Source organism: Aegilops tauschii, chromosome 5 (assembly GCF_002575655.3).
Source record: "Aegilops tauschii subsp. strangulata cultivar AL8/78 chromosome 5, Aet v6.0, whole genome shotgun sequence".
In the NCBI taxonomy this organism is placed as follows: domain Eukaryota; kingdom Viridiplantae; phylum Streptophyta; class Magnoliopsida; order Poales; family Poaceae; genus Aegilops; species Aegilops tauschii.
Genome location: NC_053039.3, coordinates 348,715,949 through 348,733,944, shown reverse-complemented (window position 1 = coordinate 348,733,944; position 17,996 = coordinate 348,715,949). Strand labels below are relative to the sequence as shown.

Genomic DNA, 17,996 nt, shown 5'->3' with positions numbered 1-17,996 from the left:
TTAAGCTACTGTAGTAATCATGTTTTATAACTTTTGTTTCAATAAAGTGCCAAGTAAGACCTTTGGGAAGACTTGGGTGAAAGTTAATGTGATCTTGCTGTAAAAAACAGAAACTTTGCGCTCACGAGATTAGCTGTCATTTTTTACAGAAGAGTGATTTTTAGTTGATTCTTTTTGCAGAAGATTAATAGAAAAATTCCTCACGTCCACCAATTTATCTCATAATTTTTGGAGTAGCAGAAGTATGGTTTATGTTCAGATCATTACAGACTGTTCTGTTTCTGACAGATTCTGTTTTCATTGCATAGTTTGCTTGTTTTCTAGTTTCTATGGCTTATATTTCTCAATATAAATTATAGAAATGATACGGTACAATAGGCATTGTGTGATAACAATTATGAACCTTGTCTTTGACAGCACCAAAGTGAATGGTTTACTCTTTATCATACTAACCTATCTCACGAAGTTCCGTTAAGTTTTGTGTGATTGAAGTTTTCAAGCTTTGGGTGAGATATCGATATGAGGAGAATAAGGAGTGGAAAGACCCTAAGCTTGGAGATGCCCAAGGCACCCCAAGGTAATATTCAAAGAAGACTCAAGCGCCTAAGCTTGGGGATGCCTTCCGGGGCATCCCCTCTTTCGTCTTCAAAACTATCGGTATACCTTACTCGGAGCTATATTTTTATTCGTCACATGATATGTGTTTTGCTTGGAGCGTATTTTCAATTTTACTTGCTGTTTGAATAAAATCATTGGATCTGAAATATTGAATGAAAAAGAATCCTCCCATGGCTAGTTAATTATTTGACTACTCAGTGTTCTTCACTTATATCTTTTGGAGTAGTTTGTCATTTACTCACGTGCTTCACGTATATCCTATGAGTAAATGGTTGAATGAATTGAATATCATAAATCTGAATTTATATATGTTTCATATGCTTATAACATGGGGGGTAATGACTTCACACATAATAAGTATAGGTAGTAAACTTATTGAAAGTTAGCAAACGTAGAATTGGCCACTTGAACAATTCATGAAAGAATATTGAAGGAAGAGAGATTTCACATATAAATATACTATCTTGGACATCTTTTGTAATTGTGAGCACTAATTAAAATATGACATGCTAAAAGGTTGATGTTGGACAAGGAAGACAACGTAATGGGTTATGTTTTCTTATATCCGAAATAAAGTATGTTGTCATGGATCATCCAACATGCCGAGCTTGCCTTTCCCCCTCATGCTAGCCAAATTCTTTGCACCAAGTAGAGATACTACTTGTGCTTCCGAATATCCCTTAAACTAGTTTTGCCATGAGAGTCCACCATACCTACCTATGGATTGAGTAAGATCCTTCAAGTAAGTTGTCATCGGTGCATGCAATAAAAATTGCTCTCTAAATATGTATGATGATCTATTAGTGCGAAGAAAATAAGCTTTATACGAACTTGTGATAGGGAAGAAATAAAAGCGACGGACTGCATAATAAAGGTCTCTATCACAAGAGGCAATATAAAGTGATGTCCTTTTGCATTAAGATTTTGTGTATCCAACCATAAAAGCACATGAAAACCTCTGCTTCCCTCTGCGAAGGGCCTATCTTTTACTTTTATTCTTCTACCTTATGCAAGAGTCATGGTGATCTTCACCTTTCCTTTTTACATTTTATCCTTTGGCAAGCACATTGTTTTGGAAAGATCTTGATATATATATATATCCAATTGGATGTAAGTTATCATGAACTATTATTGTTGACATTACCCTTGAGGTAAAAGGTTGGGAGGCGAATCTATAAGCCTCTATCTTTCTCTGTGTCCGATTAAAACTTTGAACCCATAAATATCACGTGAGTGTTAGCAATTGTGAAAGATTAAATGATAGTTAAGTATGTGGAGTTTGCTGAATCAAAGCTCTAACATAGACCCTTCCGGAAATAAGATGAATTGCAATTGTTTGATGACTAAGAATATAGTTTGTTAGTTTCAAGAAAGTTTATGATCTATACTTTAACATGTGAATAGCTTGTTACTTGATCATGAAAAGTTTTATGAGATGAGCTATTGTTATGACATATAATGATGCTAGAAAAGGGTGATTGAAATTATCATTGATCAAACTTGTGCGCCTGCTAGCATTCACACTTCATAAATTATTTCTTTTATCATTTACCTACTCGAGGATGAGCATGAATTAAGCTTGGGGATGCTGATATGTCTCCAACGTATCTATAATTTATGAAGTATTCATGCTATTATATTATCCATCTTAGATATTTTATATGCATTTATATGCTATTTTATATGATTTTTGGGACTAACCTATTAACCTAGAGCCCAGTGCCAGTTTTTGTTTTTCCTTGTTTTTGAGTTTTACAGAAAAGGAATACCAAACGGAGTCCAATTGACATGCCAATTTTTGATGATTTTTTATGGACCAAAAGAAGACCCCAGAGTAAAAGAGTTGGGCCAAAAGAGTCCCGGGCCGTCCACGAGGGTGGGGGGCGCACCCACCCCCCTGGGCGCGTGGGCCTGCCTCGTGGACGACTCGGGAACCTCCTTGACGTGAAACCAACGCCAAAAATTCCTATAAATACAGAAACCCCCAGAAAATAACCTAGATCAGAAGTTCCGCCGCCGCAAGCCTCTGTAGCCACGAGAAATCAATCTAGGCCCTCTTTGGCACCCTGCCGGAGGGGGCCATCATCACCGGAGGCCATGGGGGAGGATCCTGGAGGGGCCATCATCGCCATGAAGGCCAAGGACCAGAGGGAGAACCTCTCCCCATCTAGGAGGGAGGCCATGGAGGAGGAAGCACAAGGGGGAGAACCTCTCCTCCTCTCTCTCGATGGCGCCGGAGTGCCATCGGGAGGGGAATCATCGCTGCGGTGATCGTCTTCATCAACATCACCATCATCATCACCATCCTCATCTCTTTTATGCGGTCCACTCTCCCGCACCCCGCTGTAATCCCTACTTGAAGATGGTGCTTTATGCCACATATTATGATCCAATGATGTGTTGCCATCCTATGATGTTTTGAGTAGATATCCTTTGCCTTTGGGTTGATTGATGATCTAGATTGGTATGAGTTGTATGTTTTATTTTGGTGCTGTCATATTGTGCCCTCCGTGTCGCGCAAGCGTGAGGGATTCCTGCTGTAGGGTGTTACAATACGTTCATGATTCGCTTATAGTGGGTTGGTGAGTGACTGAAACACAAACCCGAGTAAGGGGGTTGTTGCGTATGGGAATAAAGAGGACTTGATGTTTTAATGCTATGGTTGGGTTTTATCTTAATGATCTTTAGTAGTTGCGGATGCTTGCTAGAGTTCCAATCGTAAGTGCATATGATCCAAGAAGAGAAAGTATGTTAGCTTATGCCTCTCCCTCATATGAAATTGCAATGACGACTACCGGTCTTGTTAACAATTGCCTAGGACAATTCCGCATACCGATCCACCATTATTCCACACTCGCTATTTATAATATTTAGTAATATATTCTAACTTTATGATAACAACACCTATTTTTATATTTTAGCTCTCCGATATCATGCAAAGTTATCCTCTTCATACCACAACGTAGTTTTATTTCTCGTTTCTAGCTAGAAGCAAACGTTCGGTGTACGTAGAGTCGTATCAGTGGCAGATAGGACTTGAGAGAATATTGGTCTTACCTTTAGCTCCTTGTGGGTTCGACACTCCATTCTTATCACTTCCACCTTTGGGAATTGCTACGATGATTCCCTGCACTTGGGGATTATCAATATCCAACCCATATATGGGGCGGATAGGGTGAGGCTCGCACATCTGGCACGTCGGACTGACGTTGGAGGCCTGCGGGACACCCGTCGTTACCAAGTGGTCCGGTGAGGATGCCGCTCCAGCGCGCCGCCCGAGGGGCAAAATTCGGCTATTTTAAGCCGAACGGTGACCCTCAACCCTATCCACAGTACCATTCCCATCCCTTCCGCGCCTCCACCCCTTACATCCGCTCGCAGGTTAGAGCTCGTCACCCCCCTGTATCCACGGCCCGGGAGCGGATCACCACCTACGTGATGCTCACTCTAGAGCGCCGATTGCAGCTCCTAGAGGAGATCCGAGCCCTACACATCGCTCGAATTGCACCCGCCACCTCCGGACTCTCCGGAGCATGATAGTGATGACGACGAGGAGGAGTAGGCGTCAACGCGAACATGGAGGAGGGGAAGAGGAGAAAGGCGAGGCGGATACGGCGCCTCTGGCCGTCGGATTCGGCATCGACGAAGCGCAAGTGGAGTATGTGGTCGCCTAAGCGGAGGAGGACGCGGAGCAGCAGGCCATCCTTGACTCCACCCACTCGGAGGCGGAGGTGGAGGTAACTTCCACAACCTCCGCGAGGCACCGACGGAGGTCAACGAAGTCTTCGCGGACATGGAGTCCGACAAGGAGCAAGAGCTGTGGGAGGCGGCCAATGACCGGAAGTGTCGTGGAATTGTCGCGGCAGATGTCCTAGTGAAAGGACTTAGTCGTGGAGCCATCGCAACTAGGAAGCAAGAAGGGGTTAATCGGGACAAAGGACACGAGGTTTATACTGGTTCGGCCCCTTACGGTGAAGGTAAAAGCCTACGATCCAGTTTGAGTGGGATTGCGTATGTCTCGATAACCAGGGAGCGAATCCGCTTGACCTAGCTCTCGATCTGATGTTACTTGCCCTAAGCCGCCGCGGGGTCGTCCCCTTATATACACGGGTTGACGCCCTGCGGTCTACAGAGTCCCGGTCGGCTCATAAGCAGTATCCGGCTCGGTGACTAGTTAATCTTGCCTTATGATACAAGTCATACCATTACGACGGTTTATCACTACGAGCCTTAAGTCGTCTTTGGGCTTTGGGCCCTTAATTGAACCACCATCTTCAAGCTTGGTCTTGGGCTTCGAGAGTCTTCGTAGGTATAACCCGGTCCCTCCTGGGCGAGTCATACCTAATAGTTATATCCCCAATAGGAAGGCAGGTCCATCCGGGACTACCGGCACAAAGGTCGTCTACATCTCCGATGACAACTAATAGTAGGTTTTAGCTATGTAGTGAAAGGTAGCTTTTGGTTGCATGGTGTAGTACGGATTTGAGGTTACGTGGTTGCACCGAACGCAAAATGAGGGGTAACCAGGCCATTTCCGCCTTTGCGCCCGGAGGCGTCCACAGACGTATAGAGGACCGGATTAGCTAGGTCTGGCTGCAGATGCTCTTATAGATGTATTTCTTTGAGGCAATCTTATTTTTTGAGGCACTTTGACTCTAGCATACAGTTTTTTTTAGGCAACTCTAGCATAGAGTTGCTCTTAAATATTGCGAAACATCATCACAGACTGTTGCGGTAAGTTCGGCCCAACTCCTCCTTCCTCGGGTCTGGGCCGCTACTCCCACTGTCCTGACCGGCCTCTGCGTCCTCGGCAACAAAAAAACACCGCGGCATGGCGCGTTTGCAGAGCCTCGCCGCCCTCGCCGCGGCGGCGGCGGCCGCCGTCCTCGCAGGCAGTTCGCAGGTACTCCCTCTTCCCCCTAACCTCGTGGATCCAAGTGTCAAACACTTGCCTCTCCTTCCTCATCGGTGCACCTACTCTCCGCAGGCCTGCTCCACAAACGCAAGTGCGGCCGCTTGACCGCGCGGCTGCGGGAGCTAGAGGACTCCCTGGCCGACGCCGTGGAGAAGGCCGCCGCAGGATTCGGGCTCAGCAGGTCGGTCCCCCACGAAGCTCCGCACCGCAGGTTCAACTTTGCGCATTTAACTCTCGATTCTGGCAGTCACTACGGAGGGCCCTCAGCGAGCAGGGGGGCAGCCCGGATAGGGGGAAGCCGGCCAAGGCCCCGGCGTTGTACCCGATGTCGGCGACCGGCACCGTGCAGTCCTGCTTCTCCACCAGGTGCTGTTCTGTCACTCAACGAGCTTGATTACTCGGAGCAGCTCCCCACCACGAGATCCTACACAGTACCATTTTGTAAGAAAAATTGGAAACAAACCAAAGAAAAGAAACTCCCCACCACGAGATTTGCCATTTATTCCGCACACACAAAATATTTGTCGCACATAAACTAAATCTTGACCTCTAATTCAAAATAAATGAACTCATGAAATTGCTTCAATTGTGAATGATGATTTTCTTGTAACAGTAAGTAGCAAAGTGGCCCGTGCAAATGCGCGTATATGTATCTCTACCAGTTTTATGGCCTCCCCTAGCTAGATAGTCAGTAATATTGCACTTGGAGTCATATGGCTCATGTGTGATTTTTGTGCATGTAGCAACACGAAACACATGATATAGAAGATGATTTATAAACTACATCACTTAAAAGCCTCAAATTTCATTTGAAGACCAAAAGTATAGTGATATTATTTCAGGAGAATATATGTTTCCGAAGCCGACGTAGATAGTATCTATCTCATTTCATTCTGCAAAGTTATTATACAAAAATTTCGCCTGAATTGCATAAATTTCAAATTGCAACCTCTGAACCTCAATTAGTACTTCACATCAATACAATGAAAGATCAGTCATCATCCATGTCCTAATGAGTTAATAAATTACCCCAGGAAAGCAAAGAATCAAGTAAGGAAACATTTCATACACTGAATGTGATGTAGAGGAAATCTCTAACAAGCATCATACACTGAATCAAGTAAAGAATCAAGCAAGTATCTTCAATCTGATGGATCACCTGCTGCCAACGACGCATCCGGCACCTTGGGCACCGGGATTGACACATCCGGCGCCTTGGGGTCCGGGGTTGGGACATCCGGCGCCTTGGGGGTCGGGGTTGGGGCTGCCGGGGACCTGCCCATCGCGTCCGGCCAGGGTCGAGGGTTTCGTCGAATTCTTGATTGGAACAGCGGTGAGGCGGAGTAGGGAGAAGCTGCGAGGTAGGGGAGGGGCTAGGTGCGAGCCGGAAGAGGCGGGGTGCGAGGAGGAAGAGGCAGCCGTGCAGCGGCGGCTGCCATCGATCGGCGGCGGCGGTGGGAGTATGCTGCGGCGCCGCCCTCCCTGTACCAGAAGCTATCGGGATGGACTAATAGGGTAAAAGTGGGGTTCCAGTGGGCTAAAGGGGCTAGCCCACTTAATTTCTTTCTTGTCCAACGGGCTCCCACTAAGGCGTTTTAAGTGGGATGGGAACTCTAGTCCCACTTATTCCCGCTTCCACCTGCAGCGTGATCGGAGCTGGTGATGTATGCGTGAAGGCTTGTGGTCTTATGTGTATGGGTGTTTGTTTCTGCAGGAATGGTACACCGAGACAGCCTTTGGTAGTGCCGCTGCCAGAGCAACTGTACTTCTTAACCCTGCCTGTGTCCCAATTGAAGCGCTAGAGGGATTCGCTAGTTAATCGCATTGTTGGATCCTCTCTCTATAAAGATTAAAGATTAACAACTTGAGCAAAACGATATCTTCAATTCTGATCAGCTAGAAAGTCTCCATTGTGAAGGATAAGTTCCTGTAAGAAGGTATGCATCTACTACTAGGTTACTACTTCAGCTAGGATGCATGCTATCATTCACCATCTCAACGTAGTAACCTAATAACCTGTTCTGACTGGAGGTTATTGGCCTATGATCTCATAGAGGATGAATGGGATTCAATCAATATATCATGAAACCGCATCACTTGTGTACTTGATCCAACTATAGAAGATTTTTGCTTGGATCTGTGAAATAGGTATCCTTCCTTCTTTCCTATTCCTACTTAGGGCATCTCTAGCCGATCCTCTAAAACCGGTTACTTGGCCGCCCAGCCGCCCGAGCACCTAGCCGAAGTTTAGACCTCTAACCGGCACCTAGCCAAAGTCATAAACCGAATAGAGCTCCTCGGCACTGCGGGCTCCTATTTTTACTTGGCCGTCCAGCTGCCCAAGCAAAAGCAGCCCCCCTCTTCCCTCGGCCTCACCAACCCCACCCCCCGCCGCATCTACTCCGTCGGCAACCACGCGCCACCGCTGGCCCCCGGAGGACCCACCGCGCTCCTCCCCCACCCGGATTTCGTCCTCTCTCGCCGCCAACGGCACCTAAGTCGGCAGATCTATGGCCCCTCGTCATCGGCGGCGGATTCGATGCATCCCAGCCGCCGGCGCCATCACGTTTTCGATGGATCCGACGGGGACTGAACCACGCAGCCCCCTCAACCACTCTGCGCCGCATCTCGGTATGTCCTCTCGGCGCTCGGATCTCACTCATCAACCTACCAACGGCAGAGCCATGTCTGGCCGTCGCCTGGGCTCAGCACTAGTCCAGCGGCTCGTCGGCTCGCTGCTGCCGGTCATCAAGTGTGACCACTACCCGCGGCTGGTGCTGCGCCGAGTTTCAAGCACGCCGAAACATCCTGGATGAGTGTTCTTCAAATGCGAAAACAACGGGGTGAGTGGCTATTTTGTGGTTTTCTTCAGATTCGTCGCAATTTGGGACTTATTGTTTGCTCAAAATTGTATGTAGGAAGGATGCAAGTTTTGGTATTGGGAAGAAGAATACATCAATCTATTGGTAGGGAGAAATTTGCTAGATGTTCGTACACTACTTGCTAGAGTTGAGACTATAGAGACGACGCGATGTCCAATTGTGTGTAGGCGGAGAAGAACAAAGTGTGCAAGCTCAAGAAGTCGATAGAGAAAAGCAATAATGTGGGCACTGAAGATATAGAGAAAGTATTAAACGAACCAGTGGGAGCAGTTAGGGCACTTGGATTTCTATTAAAGTGTCTAATTATTCTTGTAGTTTTCTTCGGTCGGTTCTCTTAGAGAAGACTTGGTGAAATGTGTAACCATCATGTCGTTTAATAAAGTAATATAAGAGAAGTTTATTTCGGTTGCCGGAAATTAAATGAATTTGATAAAAACAAAATTTTACTCTGAATTTAGGGGATCGGCTAGAAACGACCAAAACTTAGAGGAGTAAAAATACTCCACTAAGGTTTACACGGCCATTTACTCCTCTAAAATTTAGGGGATCGGCTAAAGATGCTCTTACAAAGGTTGGAGTTGGTGGTGAGTTCACATGTGAGACCAACAATCTTTGTCAATAAACAAATGCATGCCTACCCACATGTGGGACTAGCAACCTTCGAAGATACATACATAAACAAATGTGCTTTTAGTCACATGTGGGAACTAACACAAATAAACAAATACACTACTACTTTTATGTGACACCAACACTTATAGATGGCACAAATAACAAATGTGCTCTTGTTTTCAGTTTCTTTTCCCAACCAAGTTCTTCAAGTTCTATATCACAGGACAAGAGAGTGAACAAATTGTAATTCCAAAGCGACGATAGACCTTGCCCTCCTACCCGAACCCGATCCATGAACTTGTGCGGTCAACATATTAATGCCCAATGTTATGTCTTGCAAAGGACCTACTATGATCGCTTAAGATTCTCCAATGCCTGCTGCATGATCTTTCATTGTATTTTCGCTCTTTTTAATCGTGAACCGCGTGCAAAGACCGCAGGACACCAACATATTTTGACAACTTCCTAAGCCAGTGACATAAGTCCTCATATTTGCAGTTTCATAGCAATGCATGAGCATTGTGCTAGTACCAAAAAACATGCCACATACATATACATAATTTATTTAAATTGCAGGAATCATAAGGGAGTTATGGCAAAGTAAGCCTGCTATAAAAATGCAACTGGTCAGTTTGAAAATGCAAAATGGATGGGGGTTTATTCAAGCTGTATTTGAGAAAAACATGAGATTGGTATCCAATCAAATAAAATGAGATTCTGCAGTTCTAAGTGGTTACAAATTAAAACCCTGCCGCAAATAACTCTTAGCTAAGCTCACTGTGAGAACAGAGGATCTTAAAAATGTATTGAACTTCACATGAGCTCCACTTGCAGGCCAGTAGTTCTTTTACCCCTGGAAATGACAGTTGACCCATTGCTGGACATAACTATGCTTGTCTCAGGTGCCAGTTCTAAACTGGTTTGCTGTTCTAGCCCATTTTCCTCTTGGCCTGCTCGCTGTGTATTTTGTTCAACTCTTGTTGAGTCTTGATTTCCTTCTTGCAGCTCACTGTTTTCCTCATTTATTCCATTTTCTTCTGGTCGATTTGTATTGTCTAACATGATCTTTGTTGACTTGTGCTTCTTTTTGTAGAAATAAATTATCAATGCAATCAAAAGGGAAGAAGTTGAAGCAACTCCAGTAAGTATGAATAGTCCCCTGAAGTTCGCAAACGTGAGTGTGCTTGAGCCAGTGAGAGGGCCAACATTCTGGCAATTGTTTTGATCCCCAAACCATTTCTTCTCAATTTGGATCATAGTATCCCCCCCGGTTACGTTGAGGATTGCATTTGAGATGTCCCTAAGTAAGGGATTTCCCTTTGATAATGCCTGTGCAACAAATGTGGTCATTTTATTGTTCATTTACACCAACCATCAAAACTGAATCATATCTTATCTGACTGAGGTAAAAGTATAACTCTATAAGCTTAATCAAACATTATAAACTATTTAGTAATCTGTCTGGCCCTAACCTCTTATCACATGAATACATGATTGCTAGTAGGCAGTAGGAACCATAATTTAGTAGGTTATCAGACCAAGATAATTAGTATAGGATGTTCAGATGTATTTATGTGATTGCTAGTTGAATTAACTTTTTTTTTGAGAACCAATTGATTTTGTTATAGTTACTTTCTCTGTAGGTATATAGTGTGAAAGAAGCATATCTAATGTAGTTAAACTTACATATCCAAAACCTGCAGCCTTGTAAATTGGGCCCACCATTGTGTACCCCTTGCAGTGGTTTGACAGGAATAGTTTAATGTACGGAACCTCATGCACAAGAGCAGCAATACCACCATTGTTGCTTCCTCGGGAAAGTGCTTCGTGAAAATCATCAGGATCGTAGGGCTTGATCTTCAACCTGTCAAAACCGAGCTCTTCTAAAAGTCCCTTGACGTATGAGCCATGTTGATATCCTACACATTCTCCACTTTTTAGGAGCTCATGCACATCTGTTACTGTTGGCTGAAGCTGTTGTACAGTTAGCATTGATGACAAGCTCGCAGTGTAACTTGATGTAAGCACCATCAGAAATACTAGCCAAACGATCAAAACTATCCGGGACAGAAAGCGTTGCACAAGCTCTTCTGCAGAAGTCACAATAAAATAAATTAGATAATTTTTGGCCATCTCAAGTCCAAAGTTGAAAAATGCAACATCCATATCATATTATTTTGTCAGTTATAGTACAACATGATTCTATGATAATTATTTTTCCTCTGTTTACTGCATATTAAATATCTAATATTATAAGTGTATCGATGAAGTTACCGGTTTTTTTTTTAAATGCAAAGTTACCCAGATATGTTCGGGAAATATCATATGCATTATATGTTTGTTAATAGTTGTGTGGCTGTTAGTTCTTCACACGAAACCTCTCAGCTTGATGTTGTATATTATGCACCAACATAGGAAATGGATAGATCGTGGTAAGTGTACTCAACTCCCTTCAAATATGGAGAAAAAGATCATAATCCCCAGCTGGCTGGGAATTGGCCCCCGAACATTCTTGTTGTTTCCTAGAAATTCCAATATCAATACGACCACACCGGTGTAGATAAAGAATACAACGCTTCCAAACCACATGCCAGGTGCTAGTGGCTTCAAGAAAATCCATGTGTTCCTGTTTATGCTATCCCTTACTGGAACAATCATTGCTATTCCCGATTCTGTGTATGGCAGAGTGAAGTCAACGTAGAAAGTTCGGTTATACCTTATTGTTATATCTCCAATTGCTATATCATATATCTGTAAGGGCAAAAAAAAAAAAACTGTTAGCTTGCTGATAGAAAATAGTTTCTGCCTTGAGTCTCCTTTTGGTAAGAGTGCTAGAGTTCGGAATATAAAGAATTAATTAAGAGTAGCACTCAATAGATAGTTGCACTTGCTTCGTATGTTGTTGCCATGTAAAATAATTGTTTGTACTATCTCCTCTCATAAAAGGGGTTACTGTTGCTGTCAGAATTTTAATACCATGTAACTGGTGTTACGCACCGAAAATATCATGTGGCATCTTTAGGTGGCTTCTTACAAAAACTACTGAAAACAGATAATGGAACAAGCTTATATGACCAGTGCTCGAAAGCAGAGAAGGATGGCAATGGTTCTGAAGTACAGCATGAAATAAGTTCAAAACATCCATCATCCAATAAAAATATTTGGTATCTTGCCTCTAACATGTTAAATGACATGTGTGCATGATGCTTCATGGTCTCAAATTGTTACTAACTAAAGAAAATCAATTGGGAATACACTTGTATGTATTCATACCTCAAGATAAACTTGGTAGACAAAATCATTGTAATCTTCGCTACTTCGATCATCTGTAGTACTGAATATTACATATTCATAAGGGACTGCATAAGGAAGTCTCTTAACTGCCTCTTCAAATACATCAACTGAAAAACCACTTGCTTTAGTTGCACCTGTGATATAATCCTTTTCGACCTTCATAAATTCCGGATATCCACTTGTGCACACACCAACTTGAAGTTTCTTCCCGCTTACAGGAATCTGAGAACCCCGGGGTACCTGTGTGGACTCTCCTGGCCAGATCACAGGATATAGGTCATGCGCTGAGCCCGAAAGTGCTGTTGCAGGTTTGGTTTTATTTAATTGCTGTGAGATTCCATTTTGTGCAGTCCAGAATCCAATTTCTCTCCATCCTTTCCCTATCACATTTATTATTTGAAATGTTGAAATTTGCAGCTGCCTGTCTGAAAGGTCAAAATTGCCACTGAGGCCTTCAAATTGATTCTGCAAGATTTCTTGTAATAGTTTTGGACCATTACTAGATGTTTCAAGGTTTCCAAGCTTGTTGAGTTTCTTGTGACACCTGGTTTTGTAAATGTGGCATTTTTAAGTCCAACTTTTTCTGCAGCTTGTGCTACTACCCAGATTGTATCATAGCTCCACATTCCAAAGGTGCTTAATTTCAACGGTAAATCAGTTGGGTTGTCAGTTTGGAATCTCTTATTCCATCTCGTGGTGAAGTCATCAAGTTTCGTTGATTTGGGAACATAAAACTTGACACCTAAGATACCACTCAATGATTTTAGAACAGAAGGATTCAGTGAATCTATGAGATTGGTTACTCCATCTGTCATGATCCATGCATATCCTTTGTTCATCATCCCTACATCTTTTGCCTTGATGAGGACACGGGAAGCCATGGTAAATGACATATGCACAACAAAGACCGTCGTTTGCATTGTCATCAACTTGTAGAGTTCTAGGGTAATTTGTAAACTAGTTGCTGATGGAGGGAGCACACTTTGGTAGGGAACATGGGCATCGATGTCTTCTAGGACATCGACAAGGTATGGTATGATACCTCTCCCATACTCGGTATCTTCATAGATAGTCACGACCTTTCTCCACCCATAGCTTTTAACTATGGAGGCAATGCAATTCAGCTGTGCCGAGTCATTTACTGTTGCTCGCACAAAATATGGAAGACTTTTAGATGACAGAGATGGGCTTGTTGCTGTGAAGGATATAACTGGGACATGACTTCTATTTCCCAGCTTCGAGATAAATACAGCTTGCGAAGATTTCTGAGGACCAATAATGGCTTCTACATTGTAATCTTCCAGCAGGTTAATAGCTGTAAAATTGCATATGAAGGAAAACTTTAGTTGAAGATCCTACATAAAAGGAATAACAGAAGATGAAGAAGCCTCTAAGTTGCACTCGTCTGAAAAGTGAAGCTTCAGTCCACATGTTGCCACTCACATATATTAATAGCGTGTAGGAGAGCAGAATAGGTGATAACTAGTTAACTGGTTCCAATTAGGATTATTTATCTTGCACATATTTTATATGTATGGTTTCCTCTTGATGGCTCCGAAATATTAGTTTTGGTAGCACACGATAAATTGTTTGTCACTCTGATCTCATGAAAGGATATGTTATGAAGCAGATTCTGCTTTGTATTACAGAATAGTACCGCAAGCAATTACACAACTTAAGCATGGATAATTGTTTTTTGTCCAATCCATTAAACAGTTGCTATAGCTACTGCTTCTGTAGTTTGCAGGTATTTACTTTCCCTAGTTTCTGCATGTATGCTACTGGCTCCCTTATTTTTCTTGATAGACACTACTATTACTAGTTTCAGCTTTATTATTAATCCTCTTCAAGTGTACATCTCAGGGAAGCTCATCTAGCAGTATGCAGTTTGTTTTCACTGTACTTTATTTATCATTCGTAGTTTTTGGAACCTGCAGGAATTAACCCAGGGTTTTACTCCTTTCAGTTGGAAGCTGACACATACAACAATATGCTCATTATATGAGCAACAAAACTGGCACCTGTGAGTGAGTCATTGTTTCTTCTCTGCACACTAACAAGTCAACCACTGCAGACCAAAATTCTGAACACCAGATTTGCCAACTATTACCATTACAGTAGCTAAAAGTTGCAATTCTTGATTTTCAGGGTGTGTCATCGTTTCATTTACCTTTTGTATCGTGTTTTTAATACATCAAATTTCATGTCGTAATAATGCAAACTTTGTGCTTGTTGTTAGAGCTCTTCTGCATGTCGGTTTACCCATAACCACTTACGAGTACATCCACAATCCCAACCCAACTGAGCTAGGCTCAGGTCCTAAGATGCACAATTGACGGACGGAGTGCTCAGTTAGTCCATTTCAGCAGTAAAAGTGTAAAGCAGAATAAGCCAATGCAGTGAACTCATGACAAGAGTTCAGAGCACGTACCTTGAGATGCAGCTCGGACATCATCCCTCATGGAATCTCTGATGTGGAGGACTAGCTTGGTGCTATAGTTGTGATGAACAGCATAGAAGTCCTCCATAGCCAATGAAATGCTGGTCCGTGCTATTTTGCCAACCATGGTCTCCAAGTCAAGGATAACGCCGACATGGAGTTCCTGTGCTGCCCTAGAAGCATTTTGGGCGACGACAAAGTTAAGTGGCAGCAAGAGGAGCAGGATGACTCTACATGCAATCTCCATCTGCTGAGCCAGAGGTTTGCAGACTCTTCTTGCATTCAGGGGGTGTGGTTATATAGACGTTTTTACAGTAGTCCCTGTCCGAGGGTCAGTCAAGCATTCAAACTGTAGTTTTAGTATGACGGTGAGCTCATTTATTGAGTGGTATGAAGCGCTGTTTCTAACCTGTGAATTGCTTGGTAAAAAGGATTTTGACGAGGTGCTCGATACAATTGGTGCCATCAGTTTGAAGACCTCGCAAGTCATTATTCTATAGACATTCATCCAGTGATCTGTTCTCGGTAATTTACTCCGCTTACTAATGCTGGTTAGTCCCGCAAAAAATGCAACTTTACTTGAAACTCATTTGCGTCTTATTGGGCGATGAAATGGTCTCACCATCAAGTTATTTCTCAAAGCCAGTCACACAGGCTCCTACTGCACATCTTCCCGGCTGGCGCATCTGACGGTTGACTTGACTGTACCAGTGAAATGGTCTACTATGTACTCCAGTTAGGATTGGCTCAATGTGTTATCGTTTACCCCAGTTGGCATTTGATATAGTAGTTGTTCTCGCTTGTCAGCAGAACGTACATGTTCAACTTGGAACAAGTCCTACAGCCTGATCTCACCACTATGATTTCTTTCGCTCTTGTTGATGCAGGGGACAAGAAGTGCTGATGTCAGATGGTTTCCCCTGTTATGAAGCACGGCAGTGCGCCAGTGCCGCAGTAACCTGGTGCATGGGTCGCGAGACGTCTGCGTAGAAGCCCGCTGCAGTTTTTTGCGAAGCTGATACGGGACGGCACTGTTTATGATCCGGCACCGAGGAGGCCTGTTGAACGGCAAAGGGCAAGTGAGACGGCGAGAAAAAAGAAAGCTCAGTCAGAGCTGGTCGCCGCAGATGGGGCTTCTGACAACGGTGAGCTGGTGGCGCGCGGGTGCCGGCGTGGCGATCCGTGAAGAGCAAGGCCGCGCGGTGGGTGATTTGGTGGCTCGCCGGTGGTGTGTGCATGCAACGCACTGAAGGAACCCGACTGGCTAGCACGGGATGAGCCGCGCTGCTTCTGTTGGCATGCTGCAACCTGCGGGGCTAGCTCCAGATCGGTGACGGCTTGTGCACGACAAGCAAAAGAGCCGGTGGACCTCCGTGAACTGATTGGCATAATTATGTGTGTGCGTGTGTGTGGCTGACTCAGATTCCTGCCTGTACCTTGTAGATGACCCAAAGTGCAAAACCTCTCCCAGGAGAGAAAAGGAGAGGATGAATTGTTTTAAAGAAATCAGGGGAGAATTTTTGATTTCGTGAGCACCTAATCATAATGCGGAAAAGTACAAGTATGCTACTGCGGCGAGTGCGCATCACCGCCATAAAAAACACTCTTATATTATGGGACGGAGGGAGTACATATCTACACATACTAGCGAATCAACCTGTGGTTGGATGGTTAGGAGGACAGTGGTATCCCCAGCCCATTAGGGTTTAGGTCCTGGACTTACATTGATGCTTGCATTATTTCTTGATTTATTTCAGTCTTCCGGCGATATTTGTTTAGTGGGAGGAGATGTTCCAGGCGTATGTGGTGTTTGTGGTAATCAATAATCCACAGTCTAGTTTTAAGTTAAATTTTTGTTTCTGAAAAAACATCTTGATGTTTCTGGTTATCAAACAGCAGTCAGTTTTAAGTCCCATTTCCATTTTTGCAGGAAACCCCTGATATTTGGGTTAATCAACCAGCAATGCATATTAAATGTATTTAAAAAATATTTATATCTTTTAAACCCTAATTTTAAATTTGACACATTATATATATGAAATTTAATTAGAAAAATATGTACAATCTGAATATGATGTTATTTTACCTGTTAACACTTGAAAAATGCTATTCAAGGTGCAATCTTAATCAATATCGCATAACCCAGTCATTTTTTTACCGGTGTCGATCCAGATTGAAAATGAACACCTCAACAAAACCATGATTGGAGGCGAAAGAAATCATCTATAACCACACATGCAGGCCCCATCAAAACCTCACACGAAAAAAGCGGATTTCTCATCTTATAGAGAGACGCCTTATGATTGACAACATTCAAACATGTTGTGATTGTGTAGCACTGAGGCCGCCGTCATTGAGGATGTGTAACACCCTGGCCATATATAGCCATCGGTTCCCGGCCGTTACACCTGGAGAGATCTAGATTGACCCCACAGACCAACACTAGTTTCTTCTGCGCACTTTGTCCTCACTCATGCACACCCGGGACCAACTTCCCGGCCGGTCACCCATCCTAGAATTACTCCAAGCCAAGCACAGTTAACTTTGAAATTCTTTTCGAACGGCTCATGCCCGTGTAACCGCAAGGGTCGGCTCTGATACCAATTATAACGCCCCGGCCATAGCCCACTGGTTCCCGACCGTTACGCTTGGAGGCTAGATTGGCCCCATAGACTAACCGTAGTCTTTTCCGCGCACTTTGTGCTCACTCATGCACACCCGGGACCAACTTTCCGGTCGGTCACCCATTCTAGAATTACTCTAAGCCAAACACGCTTAACTTTGGAGTTCTTTTCGAATGGGCTCCCAGAAAAGAAGGAATTCCTTGTTGATATAAGTAGTCTATCATTCCTATTAAGCCGACCTCTCACATGATGGGAAGGGGAGAATAAGTGACAACACAAATGAGACGTCATATGTTGAAATAAATGATGTGGACCTATTGGGGCTTCGAGTCATGATTATTGGGTTAGGAGAGTGTAGTATTTTTTGTTGTTGCAACGCATGGGCATTTTTACTAGTAAATAGTACAAAATAACATGTACGCCCACACTTGCACCACAAGTACAAGTGCACTATCTTTTTTTTGCAGGGTAAAGGGAGTTTTATTCCAAAATTATCGAGTTACAATCGCGAGGTATGAAATGCTCAGTACAAGTGCACTATCATGAGATACATATATACTATCTTGAGAAGTGCAACTACACTGTCATGGTAAGTACACGTGCATTACATG

At 43.6% G+C, this 17,996-nt stretch overlaps 2 long non-coding RNA genes and 1 pseudogene across 2 annotated transcripts; 2 read left to right on the top strand and 1 right to left on the bottom strand.

Annotated features, from left to right (window-relative positions):
* Positions 1 to 4,411: 4,411 nt before the first annotated feature.
* On the top strand, positions 4,412 to 16,285 carry LOC109750649 (uncharacterized). The gene is made up of 7 exons (XR_012183823.1): positions 4,412 to 4,466; positions 5,344 to 5,521; positions 5,606 to 5,714; positions 5,781 to 5,899; positions 9,862 to 9,929; positions 10,121 to 10,168; positions 12,540 to 16,285. It is a non-coding gene; the product is annotated as an uncharacterized lncRNA (long non-coding RNA).
* LOC120965145 (uncharacterized) lies at positions 6,122 to 9,142 on the top strand. Its single transcript, XR_005757438.3, has 2 exons — positions 6,122 to 8,376; positions 8,452 to 9,142. It is a non-coding gene; the product is annotated as an uncharacterized lncRNA (long non-coding RNA).
* On the bottom strand, positions 10,371 to 15,008 carry LOC109750669 (glutamate receptor 2.8-like; annotated as a pseudogene).
* Positions 16,286 to 17,996: the final 1,711 nt, after the last annotated feature.